General features: G+C 38.8%; 1 long non-coding RNA gene across 1 annotated transcript; it reads right to left on the bottom strand.

Moving 5' to 3' along the window:
* On the bottom strand, window positions 1-3,488 carry LOC105946041. The gene is made up of 4 exons (XR_004222383.1): window positions 3,381-3,488; window positions 1,671-1,692; window positions 1,526-1,554; window positions 1-38 (listed from the first exon to the last, which is right to left on the bottom strand). It is a non-coding gene; the product is annotated as an uncharacterized LOC105946041 (long non-coding RNA).
* Between the last annotated feature and the right edge of the window lie 12,538 nt (window positions 3,489-16,026).

The following is a 16,026-nucleotide window of genomic DNA, read 5'->3' on the forward strand; positions in this document are numbered from 1 at the left end:
CTCTTGTGATGATATGTGGAGGTTGTCAGCTCTTGGTTCTAGGATAAATAAAATTAGCACATGAACTGCAAATTAAAGGATATACACAGCATGGAATATTAAGCAGAACCCATATATAGCGCTGCATAAAACATTGCAAAAACAAGCAGGAATGGACATTTTTAAGAAAAATGGTGAAATAAATGAAATAGACGATATGTTTAAGATAGTGATATGGTTAATGATTAACATGAAATAAAAACATTTAATGTTTAATATTTATTTTTACTACACATGGATGTAGGGGCCGATTTACTGACTAAGGCACTTTGCTTGTGGTTGTCTTTGTGATTTGTTGGTTTATTGCACTGTTGTATTTCAGCTCCAATGTTAGTAATCATCCCTGTGTTCTCGAGCCACTTCTACATCAACAGCAACAACAGGGAATCTCTTTTCTGTACTATATGCCAATGGACAAAGCACTTCCGTCTGTTAATGGTGCCCTGCAGCAGGGTTTTTATGCCAGTTTGAGCTGTTTTATGAAATGTATTTTTATTAAACCCTACATTGTTCGGGGGTATAGTTTTCCTTTAAGTAATATGCTTATGAAATGTGGAAACAACAGATCTATGATTAGCACTATCACCTTCCTACAGTAAATTAAGTAACATATAAGGGCCGATTCACTAAAGTGCGTTAAAACGTGCGTTATTTTTTTTGCGTCAAATTTTTCGCATCTTAACGCAAGATTCACTAAAAGCATACTTGCGTTAATTTACGCGCGATACTGCTTTCGTTATTTTAGTCGTGAAGACTATTTTCGTGCGGTATTTGACGGAACGAGCGCTAAGCAATGCACCGCGTATAAATAGTTGCCGCGTGCGAAAAAACGCACGCCATATTAGCCATACATGCCAATACTGACGGAAAATGACTGTACTGAAAAATGCCCATTTCCCTTCAAACTGGAGGCTGCATCACTCTAGGGCCAACACAGACTTGAATAAATCCCACTGCAAAGTCCATATTGTGTTGCCAAAAGCTCATGAACTGTACTTTTCTATAATTACCGCCTGCCCCAAGTAGGTGTTAATTTTTGCATAGACTAATGCGATATTTAGCGCTTCTAAGTGTTTATGAATCATGCGTTAGTGTTATTTCGGCGCGCAAATTAACGCATGCGGTAGTGCGAAATTAAACGCATGCGACGTGCGACTTAATGCACGCTGTAATACTATAGTGAATCGCGCGTTAATTTTCGTGTCTATTTTAACGCAAAAAAGCGTGCGATAAAAATTAACGCACTTTAGTGAATCAGCCCTATAATCTCTCTTTATCAGAACCTGTTGACAACAGCTCACAATTTGTATGTGTAACCATGGGGCCTGTATTTGAGGAGTTCTGGGTGGAAGTCAATGTGCGCTGAGCCCCTCTGAGGGGGTGCCCAGGGCCTACAAGTTATGCTACTAAATACTGTGATGTTAATCAGTAACAGCTACAGTACCGACCATATTATTACTTACAGTCTCAGAAGGTAATACAGTACCTGTGAAGTCTGTGTAGACTATAGGCCCCCTGTAAGTAATTAGAAAATAAATTAAACCACGTCCTAATGCTTAAAATGAGTAACACAAGTGCACCCACATAAACTTGCACTCACATACAGACAATGTCACATTAATAGCACTTACACTTCTCTGTTAAAATTGAAGCCTGTAAAAGACAAAGATAGGACGTTAGTTCCACCAAACTAATGTAGTTCCATGTTCATAAGGTGTGAGAAAATGCAAAAAGGGCCAGGACAAGCGCATTAGCCTAGCTGAATATACATTTGTGTTAGGAATTAGAATTTTAGATTCAGAATTTAAAGAATCTATATGACCTTTTTCTAAGCACCACTAAATTGCACACCCACCTTTTACTGTGGCTGAAATACAAGTAATTCCTATTCATAATGTGCGCTCACATAGCAAAGCAAGTATTCCATGCCCAATCAAAATCATATAAAGCTATGAATAGAGTGAAAGAAAGTTTGCCAGCGCTTAGTTTGCCTTTAAAAATAATTTTACAAAAAATTAGGTGTTAGTCCCACATTTTGGCCAAAATATGGCCAAAGTGTGGGACTAACTCTATTTCGTGAATAGAGTGAGACCACTCTGTCCCTTTAACTGGAACCATAGATATGTGTCCAGCAAGGTGATAGTAATATATATATATATATATAACAGACACAATGGGGCAGATTCATGAAATCACAAGTTCGAATCCCGAATGGGATAAATTCGGATTGGATACGAAAATTTCTGAAGATGGCAAATATCACGAAAATACTTACGAAAAAATCGTATTAGTTCACGATAATATCGTATTGGCGATCCGAAAGTCCCGAAATTTTCGAACCGAACAATTGTAAACAGCGGCAAAACCTTTCCTATTTTTTCGCGCAAGTGTGCGAAAAAGTCGCGCAAGCATACAAAAAGTCACGTGGGCGTAGAAAAAGTTGCGCAAGTGACGAAAAATTCATCGAAAATACACTTGGAGCGTTTGAATGAATCTGCCCCTATATGTAGTTACATAACAATGTATGGGGTGCTTATACTACTGGATTTTATGGCAGATTCAGATATTTTGGTTGAGTTGAGAATCAGATATGATGTAGGACAGAATAATGGAAGATAGGGTGGAAGGCACAAGCATGGCTAGTGAACATTTAATTATCTATTCAGAAAAGCCTATATATATATAGCCAATGTAAAAGTCTCTGTATGTTTAGTCAGAGTTTCATATTAGTAAGTTTCTAACCAAAAGCCCTGGTTACTTTAACAATTATTGGGGCTATGGAACAATAATTGGGGCTACGGAACTCTAACATTGCCAGACACAAGGTGTAGAGTGTAGCACTGGCAAGTAAAAGGCGGAAAAACGAGAGAGTTTGAAAGTCTCGCGCTTTTATGCGTATTTCGGCTATATGTGCCTGCACCCGAGCGTATTCCATTCATTCAGGTGCAGGCAGAAGGTGTAGGGCGGTATTTTCTGCAAGCGGTTTTCTACTTGCCGAAAATATCCGCCTTACTCCTCATCTGGCATTAGCCTAACACCATGCACCTGCTGGTATTCCCTGACCTTTTTGTCTGAATGATTTGTATTTTAGGAGGTGGAAGGGGATGCTCATGTACCTGACATACAGGGCTGTTGAACCTTGTAGGTGATCACAATGGAGCTAGGGTGCAAAGTGTGAAAAACATGCCGATTTGTACCTGCTTTCTGCATTGGCACCCTAGCTGTTTGTTTGTACATTGTTTGTACATAACCTCTGATTTCTCCTTTACCAGCAATTCAGTGACGAGGCCATTGAATTGGTAGGAGTTTATTTTTATGTTATTGTTATATTAAAGGCTTACCTTTATTAGTGTAAGCCAGATAAACTGCCACTGAGATGAGTATTATGATGCCTGCAGCACCAGCACTGAAAGAAATGGTTAGTATATCTCTTTTAGGAGCAGTCTCTGTAGGTGCTAGAGGTAAAACAGAAAATACACAATAAAGAACTGTACTGTACTTGGTTGTCCATCTTTAAATTAACTTTTAGTATGATGTAACTGGTCTTCATTTGTTATTATTTGTGGTCTTTGGATTATTTCGCTTTTTGTTTAGCAGCTCTTCAGTTTGTAATTTCAGCAGCTATCTGGTTGCTAGGGTTCAATTTAACCTAGACACCAGGCAGTGGCTTGAAAGAGAGACAGGAATATGAATAGAGGAAGGTCCATATAGAAATAAAAGTAATAAAAAGGAACAATAAAGATAAAATTGTAGCCTCAGAGAGCAATAGTTTTTTGGTTGCTGGGGTCAGTGACCCCCATTTGAAAGCTGAAAAGAGGCAGAAGAGGAAGGCAAATATTTCAAAACTGATAAAAAATAAAAAAATTGAAGACCAATTGAAAACTTGCCAAGAATAGTCTATTCTATAACATACTAAAGTTAACCTGAAAGTGAACCACCCCTTTAAAGGGAAGGTTAACCTTTCTACATTCAGCTGTAGTGTTCAGCTCTTTAAACCTGCATGTACAGTATTTACAGGTTAAGGGTATAAAAGGTTACCTTTGTATTCCATATTTGACAAAGATAGGTAAAATAGTTCAGTTCTGCATTTAATTACTACTGGAGAAGAACTAAGCCATGTATTTTGCCCATTAACTGGTGCATGCGGAGATTAAAATATATCATACCAATGACTGGTTTTTAGATATCAATGCAGTTCCAGTAACAGCACATTAAAGTAAAATTATACCCCCAAAATGAATAATTTACCAACAGAACTGGAATATATATCAGTAAATATTGCCCTTTACATCTTTTCCCTTGAGCCACCATTTAGTGATGGGCTGTGTGTTCCCTCAGAGATCAGCTGACAGGAAATAATGCAGCTCTGACTGTAACAGGAAGTAGTGTGGGAGCAAAAGACAGAACTTTTCCCATTAACTGGCTGATGTGACTTTACATGAATGTCTTCTCTTAGTTGGTTTGCGTGCACCTTGAATCGTAGAACCCCAGGGGGCGGCCCTTAGTACCTAAACTGGCAATTTTCTATTTAGGATTACCCAATGGCACATACTACTAAAAAGTATCTTTTTATGAAAATGCTTTGTTTAGATAAAGAATGGTTTTACATATGAGCTATTTTATGCAATATATTTTATAGAGACCTACGTAGCCTGTAGGATTATAGCTACATCACTGATTTCATTGAATTCAACCAGATTGTGCAGGGCTGGAACTAAGGGCACCCAGGAGCGGCAGGAGCTTTGGGCTTGCTTGTGTCCTGTGGTTTTTTTTCACTGCTAATATATACTAGTGCAAACTGTTTGTGGGAAGAGAATGCTCTTGGTAAATCCTGTGCAAGTAGCAATTACATTTTTTGGCATGAATCTGTACGGATTGCATAATCTGTGGCAAGGAGATGCGTGTGTGGCACCTCAAGGCAATCGCTGCCTCCAGGTGCCCTGTGCTTTCTACCCTACAGTTTATTCAGCAGAATGCCATTAAAAAGTGTTAAATAGGGGCAATTTTATAGGAGAGAGAATTGACTCAGGTACCAATAGCTTCTGAATGCATGCACATTTTGGGGCAGATTTATCAAAAGGTGAGATTAGATCTGCCCCAAAATGTGCATTTGTGAGCCTTGCCCTTGATTTTGCAAAGACGGGGTTAAGCATCTTTCGCATTAGTTGCGGCCCAGTCACTTTGTTTGTCGGATGTTCCATCAATATTTTATTTTACCCTTTTTCTCACCTGATACAAGGAGGAACGTTCCATTTCCATGACCTGATATGATCCCAGTGGCCAATAATATCACATTACAGATATACATCCCAGTGTCTGAAATCATCACTTCCTTCAGCTCAATATCAGCTCTTCTCCTAGTCATGAAATCTTCATTATTTACTTTGGAGATTCTCCCTTTAAATTCCGCATTGTTACCAGACACTTCAGGTCCATCATACACATGCCTGTGCCAATCATAATATCCAGTTGATGTACTGTTTGTAATGTTGAAGGTGTAATTACAGTGTAAGGTGACTGTGCTGCCCTCGGTTGTATTTACAGCAGGTGCCTGAGATACATGGATAGCCTGGGGAAGACACCCTGCAAAACACACACAGTATGATATTTTAAATGTAATTCATGATATATAATATCACAGACATGAAAACTTTTACAGCTAAGGATTCATTTTCCTTGAGCAGAAAGCTTACAAGTCCTATAGCACAGGAGGCAGGCTGTTGGATAAACAAAGAAATGAGGATTGTTTCATTAGGCTATTTTATTATATCTTTGGGTCATTACAGGATGATAAAAAGCTTTAACATATGTAATTCAGACACCAGATACTGCACAACCACAAGTTGTAACTATACCAAGAAACAAATCCATATTTATATATGATACATCTTAATAAAACACAGCTGTTTTTAACTTACTTTGTTTACTTTGTAGCCCCCTGGATCAGATAAGAATTTTAAGGTACTGGTATGGGACCCATTATCCAGAAACCCGTTATCCGGAAATATTATGGAAAAGCCATCTCCCATAGACTCCATTTTAATCAAATAATTCACATTTTTTAAACTTATGTTATTTTTCTGTAATAATAAGACAGTACCTTGTACTTGATCCCAAGGTATAATTAATCCTTATTGGAACCAAAACAATCCTGTTGGGTTTAATTACAGTTTAAATAATTTTTTAGTAGACTTGGAGATCCAAATTATGGAAAGAGCCCTTATCCAGAAAACCCCAGGTCCCAAGCATTCTGTATAGTTGGTCCCTACCTGTATTATATTAATAACACACATTAGTAAAAATAAACACAGAAATCCAGACCATAGCCTTACACGTTGATACATTCAAGCACAAATGTCATTCAGATTGGTTTTTTTTCTGTGCTTTGTTCTTACCTTGCAGGGTCCGCAGTATAAGCAGCAAACCTATACGTCTCATCATTATACTGAGAAATGAGAAAATCACACAGGGATTGTACCATGTGAACTGCAGATGAACAGAAACAACATTAGGGAAGTTAAAAACAAAAGTAAATCAGGGTTGCTGAAGTTCACATTTTCTTTAAATATCATATTATCAGGCCTGGATTTGTGGACAGGGCCGGATTTGTTTGCCGGGGCGCCCCGAGGCTGCCCCCTCTCTGACACGCCCCCCCTGCGCATGCGCGAACTCGTGATTGCGCATGCGCGGGCCTTTTCAATCACATACGGAGCAGTGGGGGAGAGGTCCCCATTGCTCCGTATGCGCGAAAAACTTTAATATTTTGGTGCGGCGGGGCGGCATGCCGCCCTAGGCCCGGGCCTTTGTGGCCTTTCCACAAATCCGGGCCTGTTTGTGGACAAGCTACAAAGGCCTAGGATGGCACATAATAAGGGGTGGTATGAAACCCAGCAGCATCTGAATCTGGAGCACTGGATGCACAGGAGATTTTGAGATTTGTTTAAAACTTTTGAAATCTGGTCCGGGTTGTGATTTGCATCTTTACAAATACATTAGAGCACATTAAAGGCACAAAACAGAGAATCTTTTTTTCAATAGAAAAGAACACAGAACCAATTCCCCCCTTTAGATAAGAGGAATGGAACATTTGAAGCAGTGTAGGGGGTTTTTATGTTGAGGGCAGTGAGGTTGGGGAATGCCCTTCCTAGAGATGTAGTAATGGCAGATTCTGTTAATGCCTATAAGAGGGGTTTGGATGAGTTCTTGAACAAGCACAGTATCCAAGGCTCTTGTGATATTAAACTATACAACAAAACGTCTAAATAAAATTCTGCAGTGGGTTTTGCTCATTTCCTGGGAGCTCACATTTGATTTTACTGTGGGTAGTTTGTTTCTGTTATCAAGGGTATTGTTCCCTATTTGCCAGCAACGGCAACACTTCTAATACCAAACAAGCAAAGGTCTGGCACATACCAGTAATATGTTGGCTGCGGTTAATGTTAATGTTAATGGAAAACACTTGGGTGTTGCTTCAGAATCTTCATAGAGTGCTGCTTTAAAATCTTCTAGAGAGTTGGGTTGAAATCTACAGCAATGGCATATGGTTATTTCTATTTAAATCATTCAATGTCCATTTATGCCTTCTGGATAGTTATGAGTGGAATTTTTCGACAGGCATGGACATTCCTCATTTTGCTATCAGTGAATTTTCTCATGAAATCACAGCCAGATTTTGCCATGAAAATTTTCGCTATAAAAAAAGCAGCAAGAACAAAATGCACATGAAAAAAATGACCATAGACTTCAATGCATTTTGTGTAAAAAACAGTCATTAATGTCAATGCGGTACATTCCATTTTCCACGGTTTCATGAGTTTTTCGAAAACAAGAAATATGTAAAGAAACAGTAAGGTAAATAAAGGAAAGATTTAACTAAGGAAGGAGGTATAAGGAGAAGAGAGGACTGAAAAAAGGTGTAGAATTAAACTGAATTTTTGAAATTCTTATACAAGATGCTGGCTTTTAACATTTATAATTAAGAACCATTAAAAAGGAAAGTAATATTTCATGTAAGTGTATGATAGTTCTGTTTAATATAGTGAATAATGTACCCTGTATTATTTATTATAATACACAAGTTTCAGTGAGTCATGTAGCAGAAATTACATTACTAAGCACTGATGATATCACTAACTACCGCTTAAAGGAGAAGGAAAGTCATTTTGGTATTTTACTGCCAATAGATTAGCCACATCAGTGCCACCTAGAAGGCTATATTTATCACACATTTATTAAAGCAATTTGCAAACAATTAGGACTCCTTTATTTAAAATGGGCAATTTTGCTCAGCGTAGTGAGCAATTATATTTACATGCAATAGACAAACCAAAGCTAATTTCTGATTGGTGCTATGGTTGACTTCAATAGGACAAATTTACATAGTTAGTAAATAATCAGAAATAATGTGTTATTTAGTCACAATGTTTGACTGCTTTGAGCATGGGGTGTACATTCTTTATGGAGTCAGAATAAGGCTTTGGAAGGTAATTTTAGGGTTCTGTTGGCTAAATGTATTTCTTATGCTATGTAAGACACACTGAGGGGGGGTTGTACATCGTACTTGGGTCAGGGTTGTATTAGGCAAATGATATGAGATATTATATACAATTATTTGCACAATTATTTCCTAGTTCAGCCACAGTATTACTAACCACAAAGCCAGGCTCCTAGGAGCAGAGCAACTGGTCGCTTTCAGAGAAACAGAAAAACCTGCAGCACATGCTATATTATATATTCTGCATCGCAATTATTCAGACCACAAATAAAGGTTTCTCAATGGTTTCTCAATCTCGCCACTGGGATATGGTCTGACCTCATATTTGGCTCCTGTTTCTCTGCCTGATGTACATTGATCAGAAAACAAAAAAAGAGATACAAGACTTTGTTTAGATAAAAGATAAATAAATATTCTTGTAATGTGGCTTTTCCTACTTTTATTCTGAACTTTTATGGTAGGTCATTTGTAATCTGATACACTGAGCCAGATTCAGTTTAGCGAGAAAAAGTTATGTCATTGTTTATCATGTGAAAACTTACAGATCAGATTCAATTCAAGGAGAAAAAACATTTTAAAGGTGATCAATAAGTATTCAAAATAACATGGCAGCATAATTCTGCATCAGAACTGATTAATGATGAACTCTGTAGCATCAGTTTCTGTGGCAAACATAACCTCACCTTCTGCTACCCCTAAGCTTATCTTCTTTACAGCAGCCCAGAGCATACTGAGCATGTGCAATGCCACTGACACCCAACAAAATCCAACATTGCTGGGGACAATATTGGAGGTTTGGATAAATACTATTATTGGGTGGCTAGGCCTCAGGCCTGGTGCAGTGAGTTTAATATGTAAAATACAGCATTTCTATCATACCATATAACATATTTGTTTTGGGCTTTAGACCTCTGTTAGCAGGCATGCTTGGTCTTTTTACACAGTGAAACATATTTTAAAGCTATCCAATAGACACAGTGTTTTGGTGTTTCTCTTCTCATAACAATACAAAAAACTTCTAGTGACTTTCTGTTAGCTGGCCTCTAAACATTGAGCAGAAATTCGTACAGCAGAGTGCAAAGTTTCTGATGGATATGGGACATAAATAGGCAGAATCTCCAGAATAAACCAAAAGAAAAGGAACTGTGCCGAAACTTTTTTGGGGAAAAACCTTCCCTTTGTCAGGAATAAACTCCTCATTTCTAAAGAAGAGAGGGTCCCTCCCTCATAATGTAGAATTCATTACGCAAGTCAAACTGTGGCCCAACGATATACAATATGAGTGCCGTTTCTGTTTTTTCATGTTCACCCTAGCAACCAGGCATTGGTTTGAACGAGAGACTGGAAGATGAACAGGAATAAAAAGTAATAAAAATAAAATATATAATAAAATTCCAGCCTCAGAGAGCAAGCCTTGTCAGCAAGCCCCATTTGTAGAGTAACAAGAGGAAGGCCAATAATTCAAAAACTGCTACAAAGAAATAATGAAGAACAACTGAAAAGTGCCTAAAAATAGGTTATACTTTAACATAATATAAGATAACTATGCTTTGCTTAAAAAACTGCAAAATTGTAAACTTTACAACTGTAAAGGACTCATAATAGTAAAGGGTTGGTTTGGCACTATTTATGCAGAGCCCCCTTGCACCCTTTGTTCTCTGCCCTGCACATGATGCTCCGGTTTAGCAGAACAGCAGGTAGAAAGGGCTAGAACGTTACCTGCTGGGAGGAACAGTAACACCAAAAAATGAAAGTGTATAAAAGTAACTAAAATATAATGTGCTGCTGCCCTGCACTGGTAAAAGTTGTGTGTTTACTTCAGAAAGTCTACTATAATTTATATAAATAAGCTGCTATGTAGCCATGGGGGCAGCCATTCAAAGGAGAAAAGGCACAGGCACATAGCAGATAACAGATAAAACACTATTGTATTCTACAGAACTTATCTGTTATCTGCTATGTAACCTGTGCCTTTTCTCCTGTTTTCCAGCTTGAATGGCTGCCCCCGTGGCTACACAGCAGCTTATTATATAAATTATAGTAGTGTTACTGTAGCAAACACACCAGTTTTACCAGTACAGGGCAACAGTGCATTATATTTTTATTACTTTAAAGCTCTTTTATTTTTTGGTGTTACTGTTCCTTTAAGGTAGGCACGTGGGCTCCATGAATTGTGTTTTCATAAATGATGGTGCCTTGCACGTATGCCTGCTGTAAAAGTGCCCCTTATCTCTGCTGTACCAGTACAAGCACACAAGGGTAGCATACAGACCGTGTAACACTGAGAGGAAGTACATTTATAAACTCCCATTTTTTGGCATTTACCAACTTTCAAAGGAGAAATGCATACTGTATATTGTTTTTTTAGCACATCTGTTATTTTTCATTGCTGTTTTTTTATAGACTTTATATTACTGTGGTACAGTGCATAACATTTTATATTGAAATGTCTCTCCTTAATTGATGTATAGCCATATCTCTGATTAAAGTGCTTTGAACACTCTAACAAACCAATACCAGCCCTCCTAACTTGTGTCATGTTTAGTTTTAGTTTAGTGGTTGTTGGCGCCACTTATGTGTGTCTCGTATTATGTATGCAGTCTTGCAGCAGCTGTTCCTTGGAGCATGTAGGTGTGTTTTCCTTTTGGAACCTGAATTATAGCGTCAGCTTACAGCATTGACAGGGACTGCAAACTTGGGGAGGATAGGCTACTTCCTGAGCAGCCTCTGGCAGGGGTCAGGGTAAAGATGGGATAGTTACTCTAAAGACAAAGAAGGGTTTGCTATAGTTACTCAAGGAATTCGATCCACTTATAATCAACCAAGACAGATTTGCCATTTTTGGTGAAGGCATTGCTACGGACAACTCTGAATGTATGGAGCACACCTACTCAGCACAACAACACGGGAAACAGCCCCTCTAGTACAGAGTATGTCTAGTTCACTCTTGTTCAGTGGGTGGTGTTAAGAAGGGACGGCAGGCTGCTGTCATAAGAAGCCATTTATTATAAAGGTGGATAGGGTATTCTGTTGCAAGGACTTAAAAACCGTTGACTACTTGGTGCTACAGCGCAGCAAGTAATGGTGCAAGTGGACAGAGTATTGAGAGGGGATGGGGAAGATTTGACTAAATATTCTGTAATCAAACCAGGCCAGAGGCCCTTAGGAGCACATGGCAACAAAGATACTTCACCAAGGAATGAAATACAATTGCAAAATGAAAGAGCCAACAGATAATACCACCAGCAGGCATCAAGAAACATGATGGAAAAGGCAATTCTAAAAAAATCTCATCAAAGATCGTGATTAGTGTAGACTTGATTTGTACAGTAAGGCTAAAGCACTGTAATAATGATGTCTTTCGACAGTGGAATAAGGAGTTTTATCATGAAGATCATCAATATGGTCAATATGTGGATTGTATTTCTGGTTGTTCCTCAAACTTCGTTCTGCAGTGGAACCTCCTTGTGCGTGATAATACGTTGGTCCTGTATAAGTGGAAAAGATAAATTGTAAAGTTAAGGACCATTGGCAAGGGTCATCACACTTGCTCCTATGAAAACGCAGTGACACAACATGAAATACATTGAGTAAACAGGAGTTTTTGATTTTGCATGATTTCATGGATGTCTGTAGTTTGTAATTAGTAGGTAAACTCTTTTAATACATTTTTGCACCATTTAATTTGTCTTTTTCTCCTGTATGGTCTTTACAAAACCAGAACTGGTCATTGAAGAATACATTCCTAGATTGGGATGATATGATGAGTTTTAATCACTCTTTTGTCTGGTGAATAGGCTAACTCACTGTGTAACCGGTGGTGAGGCTTCCTGTTAACTTGCATGGAGAAAATGTTCAAATGTCTGTGCAAATGTCACATGTGCACTGGGTGTATATATTTTTTTCAGAGTTGCTCTGTATTTTGTTTTTGTGCTCTTCCTTATTATTCTTAGTATACAGTTTAAAAGGGGAAAGAAGAGCAGCTGCTATCAATCCCTACATAATAAATTGGCCAGGGTCAGAATCATTAGTATTTAATCCCAGAGAATGATGTCAAGTATGAATATCCTTAAATAGCTGAAAAACATATTTAGCTGATCAATAAAAATGCTCAGTTACTTGTAGCAAAATGTTCTAACGGACAATAAAATAATTGTAGTTGCATTTGCACTTTGACTTGAATTGGACCCAGTTGCACTGCAGATTTTATAAGCCAGATGTCATTATTTCTGGTGTTCAACATAAGAATGAATTGTGTGCCCTGCCTACTGATGCAGGCCATTGCGGGATCCCTGGAGCTACTGCCTGGTTTGGAGGTGGTGGTAGATAATGGGTTTCCATGATGGGCTGCATTCATAGGCCCAATTGCGCTTAATATGAAACAGGAGGAAAGGAAGGTGATGGAGCCAAGTACAACTAAACAAAAGTGCAAGGAGTACATGTTAATGTATGAATTGGATTTTTCAGGTAACTGACTGTGGGAAAATTTGCGGGCTTGCAACTGCAGAGTGGTAACTCCTTTTGTCTCACTAAGATCACATGTAAAAAGCTCTATTGTTTGGATACATGGAAATATTCGGCCTGTGTTTCATGGGACCATCGTCATTCTTCATGTCTATATATTGTTATAGAAAAGTCTGATACCACAAGTCGTTTGAGGTAAAGGTAGGTTTATTAGACACATACATTGGTTATGAGCAAAACATAGTCAGTTTTTATAGACTTTGTGACATGGTAGCATACAACATAATTACGTATGAATATGGGTATTACCAATTCAAACAAAGAACCTCAAGGCCGAACCAAGGCTAGCTTGAGAACAGCATCTATCCACGTCGGGGGGGCAGTGCCTGCAGCTGGGCTCTAAACAATAACATAATAGGTGATAAAAACCAACTTTAAAGCTTTAACTACATTGGTACCGAAATGAAGGGTAACATGAATTGCTTCACACCATGCTTTCTGGACCACTGAAGGGGACGGGCATAGGAAATTCACCTACAAAGAATGTATTCTTTATCAGTATGTACAAGCACAATACCCTAGCTTGTATTGCATAACCATCAATCAGAAGACACATTTCTGAAGGCTGTACATGTATAGACAAGGAGATTGGAGACACTATAAGCCTGTTTGGTACTTGGTAAGATAAATTAAAAAATAGACTTCTTTACTGTTTTCTGTTAATTGCTGGCCAACAGAAAAAAAAATACAGCTTTGTCATTTGCAGCAAAAAGATCAGTTCTGTACCTTTAAAAGACAGGGAAGTTATAAGATTGTTGTACGTTAGGACACTTAGCTTGTCCTCAATCACCAAACTTTGCTTTTTTTTGCAGTAGAATGCATAGTACCTGCTTATTGAGTATGAAGGGTATGGATGAAAAAAACATGGAATCCATTGTGATTAAAATACCTTGTATAAGATGTTTTCTCTTTGCCGTTAAATCACTGAGCCTTGTGACAAGGGGCCCCTGGGTGTGTTGGCCAACTGGGCCCCACTGCCTGTTCTGCTTTTGGAGATAACAGAGCTAAGTACTGAAGAGTGTGTCAGAGCATACTATATTATGAGCATGTTTTGTGACAGAAGTCAGAGTAACATTTTGGACTGTCTGTATATTCTCTTCATATGAATAAACTTATTTTCAATCAAACTGGCCTGTCCAACAGTTTCAGTTTAACAGCTTAGTGCTGAAACCCGGGAGTAGGAATATTGGAGAACAGCCATACAGGAGAAGATGATTGGATACTGAGACCTATGGCGCCAACAAAAGTGAGACCAAGATTTGTCTCTTATAAGCTTGCGCTATCACTTTCATACTCTCTCTTGGCTGTATCTACAAGAGTAGCCAACTCTAAGAACCTTGGATAGGCCAGCTGTAAGTTGGTTTGTATGTCTCTGTTTTAGTCTGTGCCTAAACCTTGTGAGTTTAGTGTGACAGCTGTTCACAACCCATTACACGGTTCAGGTAACTGAGGATGTACTAATGTGTCAGTGAAAGTATTTTTGTTTAATAGTGATAAGAGCTCTCTCTGCCCTTCACGGGATAAATTTTCTATAACTAACCTCTCAATTAGTTATAGCACTTCTTATGGGATTTGGTTGCATCTGTCTGTTCTGGAAAATTGTGTGGGATCAAAAGATGGGTCCTGTATGTCAATTTTAGCCACTTAAACCCACTACTTAGATTCTTTCATGTAAAGGAGGGGGGGGGGCGGGGTGAGCGTCTCCAAGCCCAGTTCCAATGTGGAACACTGTACCGAAAATGGGGCTGCCATACCCCAACTTGTGATACCTCTGATCCGGGATCAAACAAGAAAGAGGAGCTCCTTGTATTCCACTGTCTAAGGCAGTGATGAATGATCCCACTGTCTCCTAAGGCAGTGATGAGTGAGAAATATGGCAAGTGGGTATCTAAGTGGCTAAATAAATGGTCTAAATTAACAAGACAGAGTGATATGTTTATCCCACATGATGATACCTTTGATTCAGTCAAATGGGCTACCCTATACAAAATAAAAAAAAAAACAGATAATAAACATGCTGCTTTTATGGTTCTAACAGGGACACCAGCTGACAGCCCACATACACCAGTCACTTTAGTCATTCTTAAAACACTGCAAAAGCAAGGCTGGTGCACAACCAGCGCATCAAGCCACAGATTTTTGTAGAAACTGTATGATCTGCACTAAGCACAACACAGGTAAGACAGAAAAGACACATTTAAAACACCTGGTTAAACCACTCTATTCGTTTCAGAGGTTACAGATAGATTACTGTATATTCAGTTACCTAAATGTAACACAAATGAATATGTATTGCTTTGCATAGACATGTTTCAGGGTGGATTGAAGCGTGGCCAGTAACAAAAGCCACAGCACTAATAACAGGTAAAGCTAACTTGGGTACAAGCCTTGCCCCTTGCATTGTCATCTATGAGACATGCCCCTAGGGGTCCCCATCAGTTATCTCACTTTGAGGTGCTTTTTGGCAGACCAGCAAATACTGGATTGTTCTTTCCACAGGAATTGCAGGTAGAGCATGCTTCTCTTACTGACTATGTTAAGCAATTGTATAAGCAGCTCACTAACCTGCATGGAAAAGTGTTCTCTTCTTTACCAGATCCAGAGACTGTATTCAGAGCTCACTCGCTCCAATCAGGAGGTTGGGTGGTTATAAAGAGATTAGTGAGACGACATTTGAGCCTAGATACGATGGACCATTTCAGGTTCTGCTTGCCACTGCCACCTCAGTTAAAGTGGAACGGAAGCCGAACTGGATCTACGCCTCACACTGTAAGAAGGTATTTCTTCCACCAAGTCCTGCTGAGAGCCAGAGCAGAGTTCTATCTCCAGTGACTGAACCTAAACCTGACGAGCTCAAAAACCAGAGCATACCAGCAGGAAGGCAACCAGATTGACTGACCCAGTCCTTCCTGAAATCAAGAGGTTAAAAAAGCATCTTTAAAATAAGGCAGACGAGAGTGGTACAAAAA

The sequence above is a fragment of the Xenopus tropicalis genome, chromosome 4, assembly GCF_000004195.4.
Source record: "Xenopus tropicalis strain Nigerian chromosome 4, UCB_Xtro_10.0, whole genome shotgun sequence".
In the NCBI taxonomy this organism is placed as follows: domain Eukaryota; kingdom Metazoa; phylum Chordata; class Amphibia; order Anura; family Pipidae; genus Xenopus; species Xenopus tropicalis.